The 20,163-nt window shown below is 30.5% G+C and overlaps 1 protein-coding gene across 2 annotated transcripts in view; it reads left to right on the plus strand.

The window, feature by feature from the left end:
- The first annotated feature begins 1,553 nt into the window (after nucleotides 1-1,553).
- The window catches only part of LOC107447492 (RYamide receptor-like), a 71,452-nt gene continuing 52,842 nt past the window's right edge, over nucleotides 1,554-20,163 (plus strand). The window contains exon 1 of one of the 2 annotated variants that reach the window (XM_043048420.2): nucleotides 1,554-1,822. The gene's annotated coding sequence lies outside the window, so the exon portion shown is untranslated. Of the gene's footprint in view, nucleotides 1,823-5,693; nucleotides 5,825-20,163 lie in introns of those variants that run through there. The other variant, XM_071178344.1, reaches the window with a different exon arrangement.

Below are 20,163 nucleotides of genomic sequence, written 5' to 3' on the forward strand. Positions count from 1 at the left end.
ACATGGAGGACTTAGTGATTTCGACAGATTTAACGAGCATCAGTCACCATTTACTACACGGGGAGTCTTCGGCCGGCGGGGATCGAACCCATGAACACTTGGACATGGGTCCAGTGCCCCACCAACCAGGCTAATCCGGCCTTCAGGTGTTATATTTTATTTTATATTTAAAGGCCGGGATAGCCTGGTCGGTAGGGCGCTGGGCCCATATCCAAGAGGTCGTGGGTTCGATCCTCGCTGGCCGAAGACTCCCCGTGTAGTAAATGGTGACTGATGCATGTTAAATCTGTTGAGTCTCAAAGTCCTCCATGTTCCCACAACAAATCAATAACTCTAGGGGTACTGATCCAGGAGTTTCCTTGTCTCCTGGATTGGTTCAAAATTATAAGGCTACGGAGTTGAACGTAAGTAGTCGTAAACCCATGAAATTGGGTCGGCTGTTCAACGACGGTTATAAAATATAAAATAAAATATATTTAATACCCGTCTTGAACAGCCGACCCAATTTTTTGGGTTTATGACTACTAATGTTCAACTCCGTAGCTTTGTAATTTTGAACCCGATCTAGAAGAGAAGGGAACTCCTGGATCGAGTATTGGAAGAAATTTCCCTTCGTGGAGGACTTTTGATGGAGCTAACCCGCATTTGCGTTACATGGAGATGAAGACAACGAGTACCTCCCACGGTTAGCCTTATGGCAAGGGGACTCTAACCCATGATCCCTCTACTACTGAGGATATTTCACGTCAGTACTGTGGTCGGTGCAAGCCGGATCCGGAATTCGTATCGACTGGGATTCGAACCCGGTTCGCCTGATTGGAAGGCAAACGCTCTATATCGTGAGCTATCACTGCTCTCAGGTGTTACATTTTATTTTATAAGCATCGTTGAACAACTGACACAATTGTATGGGTTTACGACTACTAATGTTCAACTCCGTAGCCTTGTAATTTTGAACCCAAACCAGAAGACAAGGGAACTCCTGGATCAAGTATTGGAAGAAATTTGACTTCGTAGAGGACTCTTGTAATATACTATACAACCATAGATAAGGAAATCCTTATAAAAGGATCCCGGGAAATTATTATAGAAAAAATTATTATAGGGCGGGGCACTTTAGAAGCTGTACATATAAATGGCCCCATATTGCCCCTTAATATTCACTCATAATATTCCAACTCGGTCAGGTATTATATTATAACATGCTATACTACCAAACCAAACGCACTTATTTCAAACAAATTAGGGGATCCACAAAGTGGCACAATATATAAGTACGTATGTATATATTTCAAAGTGCGTAAAATATCGTTAAAATGAAGTAGTTGTTGCTTATATATTGCATATATACACAGCTCTATATCTCCCCTTAATATTAACCTATAAATAAATGAAATAAAATTTCAAAAACTGATAAAAAAAATTCGTTTTTTCAATTTCTTTTTGCAACAATTAGCCTATGAATCAAATATGTAATATCTCAGTTTTAAATTTTTTTGTCGTTTACGTTGATTTTTTCTTATTGCACGGCAGAGCACCTCCCCCTACTGCTCCTTCCCTTTCACCCGAAATTATGTGGATGTTAAATCACATTTTGTTGCATTCTCATTTTTCAGACAAAAACTTCGCTGTTGCTCACTATTTTAATATTGCTGAATTCTAATGGGCCGCTGGTGAGGAATTATGGTCTTAGAGTTAGGAAATTTTTGCTGTTGCTTTAGATGAAAATGGATCTAAGTTTCTATCAAAGATAAATTTTATTTGTTGCATTTGGGTAACAATCTCGAGTTACATGAGATCAGGTCTAATCTCCTGTTGAAATGTAAGTACTTTTGCTATTTAAAGAGTCATCAAAATTTCGATTAACGGTATTAAGTACCGGCAGCTTGAGCTCATCATTCCTAAAATCCTTTTAACAGTAATATAATTTTTAATGTTAAATATTATACCCCGATTTTTACAGTAATATTTACCTTAAAAATTAAGTCATGTCTGATTTTTCGTTCCGTGACATGCTTCTTTAAAAATGGATTTTACAGTAAAACGTACTGACACTCTGAATGTCATAATTTTTTACTGTAATTTGGTCCAGAATTTTTTACAGTGCTTTAAATTTTTTTTTTTACAATTCTTTGGCGATAAAATTGCAATATAATTTTACGTCCATTGGCCAAGAATTGATTGAAGCTTGTACTGCACACAGCAGGAATCCATTTTTGAACACAATAAATAAATAATCAAAATTTCAAAATTTTGATTGACGATAACTCGTTTTGGTGATAATGGGTTAATAATAAATTCTGATTGTAGTGATTAAGGAATAATTGAAGCTTGCACTGTTATCAGAAATCAAGTTCCATAGAAAATTTAAGTCTTCGATCCAGTAAGAAAGTAATAAGAAATTTTGAGCGGCGATAAATTTTATTTGTCTACGAAGCGACGATAAATTCGGCTTTTAACGGTCAAGAAATCAATGAAACTTGCTTTGTTATCAGAGACAAAACTCCATTAGAGAAAGGAATGCTTTAGTAAATGGGAAAATTGTTGAAATTTCGTTAATTAAATTCACAGACATGAAGTAAGAACAGAAATTAGCAACAATGAGACACGATCAATAGGTCATTTCAATTCTACAAATTAGCTAAGCATTTCACCACATTTCTGTTTAAAGTATACATTTTGCTTAAAAATGAATTTATGATGTTTTAATTTTGAATATTATTTGGTTTTCAAATTTGGCAATTATTTGCTTCGGTGCTATTTTGACGCAATTTGACGCAATAAAAAAAATTCGACATTTTTAAGGAAAAAATTTAACAAAGGTTAACTATAAATTTTAACAATTTAACAATTGGTACAAAATTTATCATAGGGATACTTTGAGTAAGGATCATATCATAGGGATACTTTGAATCACGTCACGGTTCAAATTTGTTGCAACTTCAGTAATATTATGGAAATAAATCACACTTCTGTTTGAGTTAAACCATAGTATAGTGTTATCAAGTGATAGAAGTATGATAAAGTGTTTCAACAAATAATAAAGGTATTGATTAAAAAATTCGTTCGCTTTAGTGATATACACATTGACAATAACAGTAGACTTGTTTCAAACACTCAAAAACAGGCTCCCACTTTCAAGACTTAGCATGAGTAAATAAGAAGAAACAAAAGTGTTTTGAAATATAAAACGTAAAGAAGCCAACAAAAAATGGAAAAATAAAGGTAAGAAACAAAAGTGGAAAAACCACAGTAGTCGAGAGAGACAAATCTGAGTTTATTGAATATAATAAAGGTGTTATTAAATTTAAACAACGTTATTGTTTAAGTCCCTCCAAAATTTCTAATAGTGTATGAATAAAGTAGAGTTCTCGGTAGTTCTCTTAATAGAATGAAACTATATATTTTAAATAAATATAGAAATTTTTTACTTTAATTAATTGCTGAGTGTAAATTAAGCTACAGAAATATTTTTGCAAAATAAGTTTTGTAATTTCTTCTTATAACATAGAAATATAATTTTATTTGACATACTTATTACAAATTGAATTCCAAAGTTGAAAAGGTTTTAGAAATAACTTCAACAACCGATAATTTATGAATTGCTAGTGAAAGGAGAAGCAAATAAACTAAAAGAAGTGATCTTCATGGCAGACGCGCGCATGCGCTCTGTGCTGCGACCGAGGAAGCTGTACCAATTGTTTTACAATTTCAGTGAACGAGCATTCGATGATTTTCGCTTCGCGGTGCGTTACTTGAGTTATTATCACTTAAATTTATATGGGCAATACTGGACATTTGTTTATGAAAAATAAAGATTTTTAGAAAGAGGTAAGTAAAAACTTAAAAAATATGCAACCAGAATAAATGAAAATAAAAAAAAATAAGGTTTTATATATATTTTTTTAAAAATTAAGAATGGTTGTGTCTGAAATTTTAAAATTAATCTATTTCAAGAAATTAAATTTTTTAAAACTTTTTTTCCATGATATAAAAGTAATAAAATATTTTTTTCCGATCTAAATAGTTTAGATTGATGCGCAAGCTTTATAACATTATTTAGGTTTAAATATTTCTTATTGCTCATCTTTAGCAATTATTTAAATTTGTTTCTGTTTTTTTCCAGAAAGATATTACAGAAGTAAATGAGTTAAAATCTTTTAAAAAAAATTATACATAGTGTAGGACATTCAATCAAAAAAGGCTTCGATAAGATTAAAATTCTTTTTGTTAAACTACTTAGGAAATGATTTCGATTTTTGTTTTCTTTGTGTTAAAAATTATTCTATTTTTACTATTATATTATTATTATTACTGTTATTACTATTCTATTATTACTATAAACTCATTTTAAAATATATCTATTGAGACATATTTTAAATTAAGTTTATAGTATTCAATAATTTTCAAAAATTTTAAAGGCATAAAGATTATGTTGTTTCAATAAAAAGCTTTAAGTGTTTATTCCATCAAAAAATAAAGTGCAATAAAAATAAAAACAAGAAAATATTATTAAAAAGTTTAAAAATTTTTAAAAAACCACTTTTGAAGCTTTTTTTCAGAAAATTATGTGTAATTTAAATCACATAAAATAATCTGTAAAATAATATCAATCATAAGTGATATTTTGTTGAAACAAGAAGGAAGGGTATTGAACCCAGGATCATTTGGAATATTTTTTTAAATGCAAATAGTAATAATTCGAAAAAGTTTAGTTTTTTTAAGTACAATATGGACTGTAGGATGTTAACCCCTTTGGCAGAACTAATATCTTTCAGAGAGACATTTTTAATAGTAGCAAATATATACGTTACCAATTTAAGGTAACAGAAGCGTTTTCTGTTTACAAAAAAAAAAGCCTCCATGAATTCAATAGAACAGCATATAATTTTTTTAATTATAAATGTACGAATTTCTTTAAATCGACATAAAAAAGAATACATATTCTATTACTGTTGACGATATTCTCCTGTTCTAAAAAAATATTTGTATAGTTAATGTTTCTTAAATTTTTGCTATTTAGAAATAATTTCTATAATATTAATCTGAAATTCTAGCTTAAGCGGAATTTTTTTATTATCAAAAGAAAGTTGGAAAAGAAAAATTGAGAGCATTTTATCTATCTCCGATATGAGGAGAAAGGAGTTTTTTGAATAGAATTCGGCAGAATGGAGAAAAAAAAGTTCTGCAGAAAAAGAATATTTCGAAAAAGTCTGCAGATAAAAAAAACCAAAAACTGAACTCTGTAATGTTCTGCGACACTGATTGACTGGGTGACACTGATTTTGATTTTTTTTTATTTAAAACTTTTTAATTGATTAAATTTGAATATCCGGTATAAAGTACCGACAGCTTGAGTGCATTATCCCTAAAATCCTATTAACCGTAATATCCATTTTTAATGTAAAGTATTGTACCGCAATTTTTACTGTAATATTTACTTTAAAAATTATGGTATATCTGATTTTTCGTTCCGAAACATGTTCCGGTAAAAATGGATTTTACCTTGAAACGTACCGGCCCTCTGAATGTCGGAATATCTTACCAAAATTTGATCCAAAACATTTTACAATGCAACCTGCATATGCGAAAATAAATTAAGTTAATCATAAACGTAATACCGAAGAGTATTTTAATTGACTACTTCGCCAATTAATAGATTTACTTAATTCTAAAATTTCTTACTTATTGTGAATAGCTTAGTTCGCATGGAATTATGCTTGTGCTGTCTGAACCTGTTGCACATACCTTCGACTTGATCAATGTACAATGCCGAGAATGGTCCCAGGTTGTTGCTGTTGTTCTCATAGGCCTGTAAGGCAAGGTATGTGATTGTTCTTGTTTTCCAGTGGCGCCATCTATGGCCGAGAATTTGACTTCTACCACACCCATACACCACACCCGTGTTATAGGGAGGATCATTTCATACATACATTCATTCATTCAGATATCGTATTTTTGACTTGAATTGGAGAACGATCAATCTCTGATCCAGTACCCCTGGAGTTATAATTTGTTATGGGAACATGGAGGACTTTGTGACACGACAGATTTAACCTTCACCAGTCATCATTTACTACACAAGGAGTCTTCGGCTGACTGAATTCGAACTCCCGCTCTCACGAACATGAGTCCAGCGCCTTGCCAACCAGGTTATCCCGGTCACAATAGTCCCAAGTACGACATGCATACAAGATTTTGATTTTTTTAGGCCTAACAAATATAAGTTATTTTTCACTAAAAATTGGTATTTTATTTTAAGGAGATTAATATTTTCCTACTTTTAAACCTTGAATATGTTTTCATGAGTAAATATTATGGGTTTTACTTCCTAATCAAATTGATTGAAAAAAATACTCAGGAATTAGAAAATCTAAAACAATTTTGTTACACATTCTTAGAAAATCTAAAATGGCCATTAATTCTGTTTCTACTAGTATCAACTACATATACTGGATGCAAAATTCATTCTCACCGGAGCGTTAATTATGACTCTGGTTCAAGATGCAACATTCTCTTGTGATTGCTAAGAATTGCACATATTAAAACGTTAGTCAAGTAATTAATTATTTGTAATTAAGTACACTGTAAACAATTATGACTTAAATTACTGTATAAAATATGGGCACTTTAGGTATATCATCCGTAAAATCCATTTTTGTAGTAAAATATTATTATTTAATAAAAATGATTAAGTGATTTTACAGTATTTATTTCTGTAAAATTACTAAATATAAGCTTTTCGTTCCGTATCATGTTTCAATAAAAATGGATTTTACTGTAAAAAGTACCGGTATTCTGAGTGCCAGTACTTTTTACCTCAATTTGATCCGAAATTTCTTATAGTATTGTTTAACAGAAAAAAAAGGCCTGGATAGCCTGGTCGGTAGGGCTCTGGGCCCAAGTCCGAGAATTCGTGTGTTTGAACCCCGGAGGCCGAAAACTCCCCGTGTATTAAAAAAAAAAAACAGCTTAAAAGAAAAAAAACAATACTAGAAGAAAAATATGTGGAAAAATCTCTTATTTTGTGCAAAATTGCTAATTTATATTATAAAAAAAAGCATATATGTTGAAATTTCATTGTAGACTATTCCATTGTCGAAAATGGCAGTACTAAACAATGAATACTTAGTTTTATCTTTTATACAATCTATAAAATTTTTTCTCCCAGAAAACATGATGAATTTTAAAGTACCAGGCCACCCTGCACTTAATTATGAATCCCTTAATCTGTTATCAGTTATATAAATAACTAGAGAATTTTGTTTCCTGCTCGCTGCGCTTGCCAAACCCCCGAAACATATATATATATATATATATATATATATATACACGACAAAATAAATACATACGAGAAAATACGAAGAAAGTTAAGAAAAACAATAAATTCCTCCAGTTACACTTAATTTGCGCTTTTGTTTTCATATTTTGTAATCTGGCAATCTTGTTCCAAAAATATTTTTAAATCATTCTTGAAAAATTTCCCGTTCATGTAAGTACATCTGATTTCGCTACTCGCTTTATTGATTTTGTTTTATACTGCTTTTTTCTTTTTCTTTTATTTCATTTTCTGTTCTTACGTGTTATTTTTACTTATTGTGTTATATTTTATTTGTTGTAATTTTTGTAAAATTTTTTTTTGAGTGCTCCTTACAATATTGTATTAATATATTTTGCTTTGGCTAGATTGATGCAACATCAGAAAGCACTCTTTTTTGCGGATATAATCGTGTGGGCTGATGAAAAGATTATATCCTTTTTTTTCCGGTTTCTTAAATAAAATTTCATCCATTTTTTTTAAATCAGTTGTATGTTATTTTTTTAATTATTATTCCCCCCCTTTTCTTCATATGTCTATAATTTTCCTTTGTTTTATCTTCATTTTGAACTTAACATATATATTTTAATATATATATATATGTAGAATGCATTAATTAAAAAAAAGAGATTTTTTCCCTTTGTCCTTAGTGGTATCATGCGACCTATTAAATAAACCAATTACAATTAATAAGATTTTCCTTATCACCTAAAACGAGTCATTTTACGGATTTTCTTTGCAAGATTTTACCTAACTTTAACTGAGGAACAAGATGATTTTGTGTCACTCTTTTGATAGCCATTATCTCATAATGATCAACAAATAAAATTAATTATCTCTTTTTAAAATCCTGTGCCTGTTTGTTCTGTTCTCACGACTACCACCATTATATATATAGTTTTTCTATTTTTCCAACGAATTTCATTTTAGAATTGAGTGATTTTACGCTGTATTATATATCAATCACATTCTAGTAGAAATATAAAACAAATTGTCGAATTTTTTTTTTCTTCAGAATAATTTACGAGTATTTTTTTTAAAGATTAATCGAAGTAAACAAAAACTTGTCAACCTTGGACCACTTCTGCCATGTTCTTTTGAACTAGAATAAAGTTCTTATAAATGAAGCACTAACAAAAGATAAATCGTTAAGTTTCGTTGAAGTTTCTCAGAAAGACATAAACTTCGAGAATACTTTTACAAACACTACTAAAATGTAATCGAAAATAAGAAAACACATGGGGCTGTCCATGAAAGTGACAAAGTGGGTTTGATTAATTAAGTTTGTTGAAGCCTTCTAATCTGTTTAATTTAACCAGTTTATTTGATTATAGTTGACTAGTAGATTTATGAACGCACAATGATGTGATCCTCAAGAAAAAAAATTTTTTTAGGGGAACAAATGCGGATTTCTCGTAGAATTTTTTTCGCAGAATTTGGTTTTAAATTTAATAAGTTATAGAAAAATTAATTAAATTAAATTAATTGTAAGACAAAACACCATTTTAAAGTAAAAAAAAGAGATTTTTTTCATAAAAAATAGTTAACCTATATCAGTGGAGCGATGGCCCAGTGGTAAGGGTACTGAACCATCATTGTGGAAAACTATGGGGTTCGATTCCCATGCATCAATGGATTTCAGATTGTCTAGGACTTAAGGGCGACATCTGGCGTAATGCTTACCACATTGCCACCAGTAGACCCCTGGATTCTTGAAATTAAGAAACCTTAACCTCCACGACTCCTTGGCCCACAATGGGCAGTTGCGAAAATTAGTGACTTTTTTGTATTAAAGCCAAAATTTCATGTCAAAATCGGTATATAGCTTTCTGAGAAATCTGGTTCAAACGCAAACCGCTTTAAAGAAGCTGTTTTTAAATTTTGACAACTCATATAATATTTTTAAAGATTTAACGAGTATAATGCATGTGTAAAAATATTAAAAGTAACATTCATATTAATTTATTAGAGCCGTATTGGCTCAGGGTGTAGAGAGTTGGTCTCCCAATGAGGGATTTGGTTCGAATCCCAGAGGTGGCTTATTAGAGGTGGAATTCTGCTCTTGGCTCACACCGACCACAGTGCTGACGAAAAATATATAATAACTCAAATTGAGCTGTGGTGGCACATGGGATAAAGAGCTCGACTCCCAATGAGGTACCACGGGTTCGATCCCAGGGATGGCTGGTCAATGCGAATTCCACCGTCCATAGTGTGGACGAAAAATATCCTCAGTGGTAGACGGATTAAGGGTTAGAGTCCCCCTACCGTCTGGCTAACTGTGGGAGGTTTTCGTGGTTTTCTTCTACATGTAAAGCAAATGAGGGTTAGTTCAGTCAAAAGTCTCCACGAAGGCCAATTTCCCCCTTATTCTTGATCAAGGAATTATCTTGTTTTCTGGGTTGGGTAAAAAATTACAAGACTACTGAGCTGAGCACTGATAGTCGTAAACTCATAATTGGGTTGAAATTGTTCAACCTAAAATTGTTCAACGTTGGTTATAAGAAAAAAAATATATAAAATATTTGTTTATTATTATTTCTGGCTAATTTAGTTCTAAAATAGACCCGATTCATTCTCTTATGTATGACCTATGTAAGTTATTTCCAGAAGGTCGCTATTGCGGCTGCCACCCGAGTTAAAAGTCATTGTCTTACATATGTGTGAAGCAATATTGATTTCAACTAATTAACTACAAACAATTAATTAATAAACGATTTCCCTCTCAGAGAGGTGCCGACTTTCGTGATCAAAGATTCTTTTCTGGCGACGTGATTTCCATGATGAGCTGTATACAAGTCGACAATTGATTAATGACATCAAAGTAGTTAGTAACACTTTTGGCGCACCATCTGTAACGACTTGCCGCCCCTTGCTTAGTTAATTAAGGCCTTTTCAGACTGATAAAGTATTATTTATGTAAAATATAAGAATTTTAAATATTCGTTCGGAAATTGTGAGTGAAATTGGTAAGTAAGGTAAATATAAACGCTCCTTTAAATACAGTTGTGTAAATTGTACGAATTCGAAGCACTCGCTTATTATTAAAGCTTCGCTCTTCATCTGTTTGTTTTAATAGGTACTCTTCCGAAAATTGAAATCTTGGCGAATTCATGTTATTATTCTAAAATAACGTTGTATTTCCCACTTAGTTTCGAAATATATATTAAATATTTGAGTCATTGGGTTTTCAATATTGATTTTCTTCAATGCTTTCAATTTTTTTCTCCATTCATTCAATTCAATTTTATTTTTTCCCCATTTTCTATAATTTAACTTATCGAATATGAAAAAATGCGCTTAGTATTTTTTAAATTCCGTTTTATGTTCTGCAAATTAGCTTATGTTATGAGAAGTATTTTTAAGTCGTGATAATATCATTAATACATGACAATGTGACTGAGTAGTTTAATGTTAACAAAAAAATCGATTCTTTATTATTTTACTTATACAATCCTTAATTAATTAACTGTACACAAAATTCTCTAGCTTTACTTATTTATTTTCCAAAACAGGATTACGATTAATAGACCTTACTCACTATACATTACAGACCCGCCTGAAAAATTTGTCTCAGTCTTACTTTGTACAAACATTCTGGTTCTGTGATAAAATTAGTTTTCTTTTCCTACGCACTTACATAAATCTTCTAAAAATATCTCACAGCTTTCAAAGTTTTATTTCATAACTAATGTCATTCCAAACTTGAAATTAGAGAAACATATTCGAGTCATTTGAATTTGTCCAGTTTTGTATAATTATAAGAATACATGTTTTTTTTAATCTTACATTGATTTAGATTTTGATTGCTCTCTGACAGTTTGCATTGCGTTTCGAATTTTTTTAAATATTTTTTTAAATACATTAAAATGACTTAGGATTTTTTTAAATTTATTTTTTATTTTTTTAAAGATATTTTCATGTTTAATTTGTATATCCATATCGAATATTGTTAAATAAACGTGATATTCTCATTAATGGATTAATGATATTTACCATAATTTTCTCATTATAAACATATGAACTCGATAAAGAGTTTTTTTTGTTAAGTTTAAATTCATGCTTAAAATGCAATAATACGATGAGTTTTTTAAGAAGATTAAATTAAAAAAATTGCTGTCGTTTTGAAAATTTAAGTCCCTCGGGTTTTTGGAATTAACGGGGAAAATCTCTAAAAGAAAACGACATAAACTTTCTCAAAAACACATTCACAAAGTTATGAAAAATATTTTTTTTTGTAAAAAAGCTTTCTTAAGAAAATAACGCTTGAATTAATAAGTCGTCAAGAATAATTTTTTTTGTTTAGTTTTACATCGGTTAATGAGATTAAAGGAAACGAAAAATATTCCGAACATGATGCTGGGAGCATTAATCTTTTTAAAAATATGTTTTCATGATTACTTTTAAACTAAACATAGTTAAAATATGAATGAATTATAGGGTTTTCATTTTAATAAGATATCTAAAGTTACTTTAATCTTCAAAATCATGCATGCAAATTTATTCGACTTTCAAATCCACAAAAAAATTATAAAATATGGTGATGAGCACTTATGACTTCATTTTTATTGCATAATTAAAATTCGAAGAGATACCGGATGTTTTTAATGACCACCATAAATGCATATTTATAGATTCCTCGTCAAAAAATATGTAAAAAAAAGTATTCATGTCAAATTTCGCAAATTAAAATGTGAGTAAAAACTTTATAAAACTGCCAGCATCACTAGTGATGAAAAAATAAAAACCTGTTTGATTGTCTGATGTAACTTAGAGACATGACACTTTTTTTTCCTTCTTCAGGCAAACGAACTGGTTTTGCTCTTTGTAAATCCACCTTTCACAAAAGTAGGTCGTTATCAAAATTTATCGTTAATAATATCGTTTTAGGTCGTTAATAATTTATTAAATTATTTTTATTGCTAGGTATTATTTCTGAAATAAAATTTTTATTATTGTTAACAAATAGTTTTTAAGTAGCTTGAAAAGTTCTCGAGATGAGACGAAATATTTAAAATGAAACGCTAGCTTTAAGAAAGCCAAACTTTCAACCGCACTTTTAACTAAATTATAGGGAGTATATTTTCCAGATGATTGAGGTCACCTTCTTATTTTCATAATCAAAAATCTATATCCTTTGAAAATTAGGTACGTTTATTAAGAGAGAGCATATTTTAATGTATGATATTCTAATATATGATTGTTTGCCTGATATCTGTCTGATATATATGATTTTGTAATTAGGCAGCCATAAATTTTAGTACATTTAATGATATCAAGTTTACTATTAAATTTGATATTAAGTTTAATATTTCAACCCCATCCCATCCATATGGGGGTGCACGGGAAAATGACCGTTACGATAAGCCCCTGAAGAGAAGTGGAGCGGGTCTACACAGTACTATCTGGCCGAAAGGCCCTGTAAAGCCCCACCTGTGGGTGCTATTAATTCTCATTTTAAAATTACAACAATTAACCATTTAATGGTTTACAATAAAAGGTACTGCATGATAACATCTGTTAATTTATATTCACTTGTTTTAACATTACATATTCCTATAAAGCCCCTCACCCGCGGCTTTTATTAAATTTCTTTTTCAAAACTACAACAATTAACCGTTTAATAATTTACAATAAAAAGGGACAATACGATAATATCTATAAATTTATATTCTCTTGTTTTAACATGACGTGGCTCTATGAAGCCTCACCCGTACGTTTTATTAAATTTTTTTTAAAACTACAGTAATTAATCGTTTAATAATTTACAATAAAAAGGGACAATACGATAACATCTATTAATTTCTGTTCACTTTTTTTAACATGACATGGTCCTATGAAGCCTCATCCGTGGGTTTTATTAAATTTCTTTTTTAAAACTTCAGTAATTAACCATTTAATTATTTACAATAAAAAGGGACAATACAATAACATCTATTAATTTATATTCACTTTTTTTAACATGACGTGGTCCTATGAAGCCTCACCCGTTCGTTTTATTAAATTTTTTTAAAACTACAGTAATTAACCGTTTAATAATTTACAATAAAAACGGACAATACGATAACATCTATTAATTTCTGTTCACTTTTTTTAACATGACGTGGTCCTATGAAGCCTCACCCGTGGGTTTTATTAAATTTCTTTTTTAAAACTACAGTAATTAACCGTTTAATAATTTACAATAAAAAGGGACAATATGATAATATCTATTAATTTCTGTTCACTTGTTTTAACATGACATGGCTCTATAAGACCCCATCCATGGTTTTTGTTAAATTTCTTTTTTAAAACTCCAACAATTAACCGTTTAATAATTACAATAAAAGGGGACAATACAATAACATCTATAAATTTATATTCACTTGTTTTAACATGACATGGTGTGTAAATAATTTCTTAATCTCTTAATTCTAAGTTACAATTGTCAATAAATTTCGACAGAACATCGTAATCCATACATTCAGAGAGAGTCGAGGTAAAATAATATTTTTTCTCTCCTATAAGTATTATTTTAAAAAGCTATCCCCTTCTACAAGTAAGTTTGACATTTAGTTAAAAAAATTCCAAGCATTGGAGCAAAAGTTATTCAGTCCTATGTGTTTTTTCTCTGCTAACTCTGCAAGAAATTTTTTTATTATTTATGTAATGACTATGACGCTGTGATAATAAAATTTAAAAAAATAACCTAAAAATGTTAACTCTTTCGTGCAATCATTTTCATTCAGAATTCTGGGCATTCCTGAAATGGTGCAGTTGTCTGGAAAGAGATATATGGTTAAAACTTTAAAGAAAAGAAAGAATATTAATGCGAGGATTGATTACCACTAAGCGAACAAGTTTTTAAGAGAACTATTCGGGGAGTGCCTCATTACAAAAACGCAGGAAACAACTGAAATGTAAAAACTTTATGCTTCAATAATTCGAGAGAATTAAATACATAAACGGGTGCGATGAAAAACTGGGAGCGTGACATCTCTATGATTCTGCTTGATTAAATTGATTTAGTTTTGCGAATTAGGACTTTTCTCATTAAATTTTCATTCTGTAACTACAATATACTATTCTTAAATAATTTAGTTTTAATACGAATAAAGTACTTGAACTTTTTACATAACCAGAATGGCAACTTAGCACTAGGTAGACTGAACATTGATGTATACTCAGATATTTTGTGGCACTTGCCAGATTGTCTGTATGTATATCAATTAGACATCTAAAATACTAATATATAATCATAATTAATTTAATAAAACCTTGTTATACAGTTGATCATCGAAATTCTATGGTATTTTGTTAGATTAACGAAACAATTTGATTAAACTGGAACACTGGCTCTTCAGTTATACGTATAGGGTAAACTAACCAGTGAAGGAACAATTAAGCTTCGCTTGCCTTTTAAAAAATCATATCAATTTCAAAATTCATAATTTTAGTCAACTGACAGTGTCAACACATTTGTTACTAATTGTAAATTATGTAAAAAAATTGTAGAGAACTTGCATGATATTGTTTTAAAATTTTGGAGGTTCAAATAAAAAGTAGTAAAAAGACCAAGTGAAGGAACAGCTCTTACCAGTGAATGAACACCCAGTGAAGGAACACTTAATTTTGGTTACGTTTTAATGCTCTTTATGAATTTATAAGCCATACAAATATTTAAAAACAATCCTATTCTTGAAATTATAACATATAAATACTTGGAAAATGTTTACTTTTTTTTGTAATCATGAATTGAAAATTAAAGTGTCAACATATTAACACATACTGTTCATTCACTGGGAAATCTATGCCCAGTAAAGGAACATGCCTGTTCCCTCACTGGTTAGAAGTTGTTTTTCGTATTTTTAACATACTTTTGATGCGGAACATCACTAAAGGTACAAGAAAATTAAAGTTTATCTTTTATTTTCATTAACTTAGAAAAAAACCCAGTAAAGGAACACTTGTTCCTTCACTGGTTTTTCATCGTTTGGTGATCCAGTGAATAAACACCCCCTTATCTCAGTACTTTATTATGCTATGATGCTTAAAAAAATAAAACGTAACTTCAATAACTATATTTTGAATTCTCTTTTTCACAGTGAGAAAAATAAAACTATTGCATGCAATTAATTCCACTTCAAACGTATAAATACAAACATTCACCTTATGATTTTTTCAAAGAAACAAGGTGCTGCAGAGATAATAACAAATAAATTTTTTTTTCCAGAGAAGTCTATTTGACCAGGTAATCCAAAACATTGCTAGATGACTTCCTATTGTTTGGCAGTAAGCTATTGTTACCAATCAATCTAAAGAAAAACCTTCAAATTCTTATTCTTAATCAATATATATGAAATGTTCTTTCACTTGGTAGTGTTCCTTCACTGGTTGGTTAACCCTACATTAGTTTCTTAGATAATTATGTTTCCTTCGCTCTATAAATAGTAATTATAGATGTGTTATAATACTTTTGATCTTATAATGAAAGTGAAATTTATCTATATCAAAGGGTGCCTTATGTATATCAAAGGGTACTCTATACCCAAAATGCCTGAAGTTATGGGATGTTTACGAAAAAATCCAAAGGAATCACTCAACGATTCCCGCTATTTTAGGTATAAGGTTCTATTGGTACAGCTTCTGTTGGTACAAAACTTTGGACACCATAGGGAAGAAGTCTGAAAACATGTACATGGTACATGTAGGGTCTTTCCTACATGTACCAAGTGCTTTATCAATCCTGATTCTTTCTGTTACACCCTTGCTTTAATGAATCGCAAACTTAAATGCTTATCCTTGCAACGGCATTTGTTGCTTGTTTCTGCCATGATTCACGGACTCGTGAATTCGATCTAGCTGTTGCTGAATAACGAAGGAATTGGCAACAGCAACATTAATGCTGAATATTTCTTTCACTAATTTAAATTTGGAGATGTAAGTGAAAAAAAGAAAAGCGTGTGTGGTATTGGAATTTTCACAAGCTCCCTGGCATGCCTATATATTCCAGGCATGCAAATGTCTTTTCATCTTTCCAAGTTACATGTTTCAGGTATTCAGCCGCGGTGGCTCAGGGGATAAAGCATTCGCCTTCCAATAAGGCAAACCGGGTTCGAATCCCAGTCGATACGAATTCCGCATCCGGCTTGCACCGACCTCAGTGCTGACGTGAAATATCTTCAGTGGTAGACGGATCATGGGTTAGAGTCCCTTTGCCGTCAGGCTAACCGTGGGAGGTTCTCGTGGTCTTCCTCTCCATGTAACGCAAATGCGGGTTAGCTCCATCAAAAAGTCCTCCACGAAGGCAAATTTCTCCCAATACTCGATCCAGGAGCTCCCTTGTCTTCTGGATTGGGTTCAAAATTACAAGGCTACGGAGTTGAACATTAGTAGTCGTAAACCCTTTTAAATTGAGTCGGCTGTTCAACGACGGTTATAAAATAAAATATTTCTGGTATTAGTTCAAAATGTTCAAGAATATCTTTTCTTGCATAGATTCACCTGCCTTTATCATGTATTCGTTTAAGAGCAGAAATCAGTTTTTCTGTCGATAGTGCAGGTAATGTGCAAATTAACCATGGTGACCCTATACAGTGCTGAAAGTTAATTTATTTCTCGAACTGAGTAAGTAACCAGCACATTACCTAGATATTCTGCACATTACCTATTAGACACTCGTTAAAAATAAAATAAGATCTTTTGTGGAACAGCGGCAACGTTTTTGTGCACTTAAATTAACGTAATGTTATTCATTTTTCAATATCTAAAGAATCAAGTTAATGCAAGTTAGGTGACAGAATAGATCATCAATTAATTAAAAACTATAATACAACGAATCAAACATTATTACGATTACATGAGAATTACAAGAACTAAATTGATGAGACTTAAGCTTAAACGATACGGAAGCCGTTAATGTGTCAATTACCAGGGTAAAATGCAGAAAACACTTGATTATGCACTTAAACGGAGCGAAACAGTTTATCTGCTTATTAGATGGATAATGTGCATATCAATGATTTTCCAGCTTCAACTTTAACATTTACAGTTGAGAATACAAAAAATTAAATTATAATGTGAATAACTTATAAATGCATACCTGCCAACTTTCACTCTTTTTAAAAAAAAGTTTCCTATGTTTATAGTTTTCGATTAGTTAAGTGATAAGGGTTAATGAACTTTAAGCAGTGTAAACTTGGGTGTTCAACAACATCTTTAATTTTCATTGGAAAATAACATAACACGTGTATATTATGAATGTAGCTTCGGGTTACACATAGAATGTTTCAGACTATCTTTTTAGCTTTCGATTTGTTAAATGAAAAGGATTAATGAACTTTAGACGGTGTAAAATTGGGGGCTCAACAAAATTTTTAATCCTTATTTGGTTAAAAACTTAACACATGTATATTATGAATGTAGCTTCCGGTTACACATAGAATGCTGACTATGTTTATATTTTTCGATTAGCTAAATGATAAGGATTAATGAACTTTAGGCAGTGTAAAATTGGGGGCTCAACAAAATATTTAATCCTTTTTTGGTTAAAAACTTTGCGCTTGTATATTATGAATGTAGCTTTGGGTTACACATAGAATGTTTCAGACTATCTTTTTAGCTTTCGATTTGTTAAATGAAAAGGATTAATGAACTTTAGACGGTGTAAAATTGGGGGCTCAACAAAATTTTTAATCCTTATTTGGTTAAAAACTTTGCGCTTGTATATTATGAATGTAGCTTCCGGTTACACATAGAATGTTGATTATGTTTATATTTTTCGATTAGCTAAATGATAAGGATTAATGAACTTTAGGCGGTGTAAAATTGGGGGCTCAACAAAATTTTTAATCCTTTTTTGGTTAAAAACTTTGCGCTTGTATATTATGAATGTAGCTTCGGGTTACACATAGAATGTTTCAGACTATCTTTTTAGCTTTCAATTTGTGAAATGATAAGGATTAATGAACTTTAGACAGTGTAAAATTGGGTGCTCAGCAATATCTATCTTTTTAATTTATCTTAATTATTATATTAAGGATTCATATATTTTGGATACATATATTGTAACATAATCATTTATATTGTTATATAAGTGTTAAGGATTCATATGTTCATATATATTGAAACCCGTGAACCCGTATGCTCTATGCAATTTTAAACAAATTTCTATTCAAAATACATGAATCATATTCAATAATGTACGTCCTGTTAAATATATAATTACGAATAAAAATTTGAAGAAATTATGGAAGCCTATGCTAACAACTATCTTTAGAGTTTAATAACTTACATATTTTTTTAAAAAGTGCATGATTGATGTTAATGTTTGTGATTTTTTTTCAGAGGAAAATAAAAGAAATCACTAAATAATATCTTCAAAAAACGCTGCCAGTTTTGGTGTTACAAGTGTTTAGTAATGTCCTTTTATAGCTGTGAATTTCTGGTGACATTTTCATACACTTTTATTATAAATGCATTAAAAGACTTTCCCGAGGATCTTTCTAGACTAGCGTTAAACAGCGAACATTTTAACGAAGCGATAAATCAACTTTTGAGAGCAGTCATCCTACGCTTTATTCTTTTCAAGAGAGTAAAAGACGTTAACTTTGAGTTAGTGCAATACTTAGTTAACATCTGAATAATATCCTTATGAACTTTATGTTTCGAACTGAATAGTTTGTTACTTATTTCGTTGTTAACTTATTTCGTAGTTTAATGTTAAATTATTTCGTAGTTTTTAAAATCTTTGGAAATTGGGCTGTCATGTTCAAAAATTACAGAAAAGGAGGAAAAATAATCGGTTTATGCTGCGTATTCATAAATATGGTAAACTAAGAAAAACACTTTTTTTAAATTAAGAATTTAACAAGATTGAATTTTGACAAGTTTTTTTTATAAACATTATTACACCGGTAAGCGATATTGTAGTTTCTACTATTACAACAAAATAATAATTTTTTTTTAATTAAATGAATTTTGAATTTATCGTAATAGCTACCTTAAATACCTGTGCATGAAAATTTACTCATTTAATAATTTCAAATATATCTTCACGTTCATATTATAAGTTGGTTTATTATTTGCTGAAACGGTGTCTGATTGGTTAGCACTTCACGCTCCCGCGCCACAGGTTTGAGGTTCTATCCTGGTACCGGGCATGGTTGACTCAGCCTTTCATTCCTTCAGTGGGTCTATAAAATGAGTATCAAACATGTTTGGAGATTAAACACTGAGGGTTCTGTATTAGGTTAGCCACCAAACCACAAAATCTGCTCTTGCTCTCTAGAGCCCAAGGTCAAGAAATTGGGGATGGGCAAAGTAGGCCTTGGCCCTCCATAAGCCGCCGCCACTGAGTTTAGTTTTATATAAGTTATTATTTGATTATAAAATTAAATGTCGTTTAAATATTTTATAAATCGATTTATCATTTGCTAAAATATTTAAATTCATTATTGTTAAATACGAATAAAATGACAATTACATATTTTATAAGGTAACATATTTTATAGCATGCTTATGAATGGCTATAAAATGCATAAAAATGCTCTAACATTATTATAAGCTATATATTTTTTTAACAATGACTGAATATAAATAACACTATACCATTTATTGTAAGCATTTACCTGCTTCAAATTTATTAAATTAAAATAAAATAATATTAAGATTTATTATAAGAAAAGTATGGTAAAATAATGTAATACAAATAGAAAGATTTTAGCTCTCATTTTAAGTTTTTATAAGCTTTTAAAGTTAATTTATATTCAAGTTTTATCAACACTCAGTACAAAATGTAACTTCTTCTAAATTGATTAAATACAAATAAAACACGCCATTTTGCTGATAAGCAATCAGCTGGCGCT

The sequence above is a fragment of the Parasteatoda tepidariorum genome, chromosome 3 (genome assembly GCF_043381705.1).
Source record: "Parasteatoda tepidariorum isolate YZ-2023 chromosome 3, CAS_Ptep_4.0, whole genome shotgun sequence".
Classification (NCBI taxonomy): domain Eukaryota; kingdom Metazoa; phylum Arthropoda; class Arachnida; order Araneae; family Theridiidae; genus Parasteatoda; species Parasteatoda tepidariorum.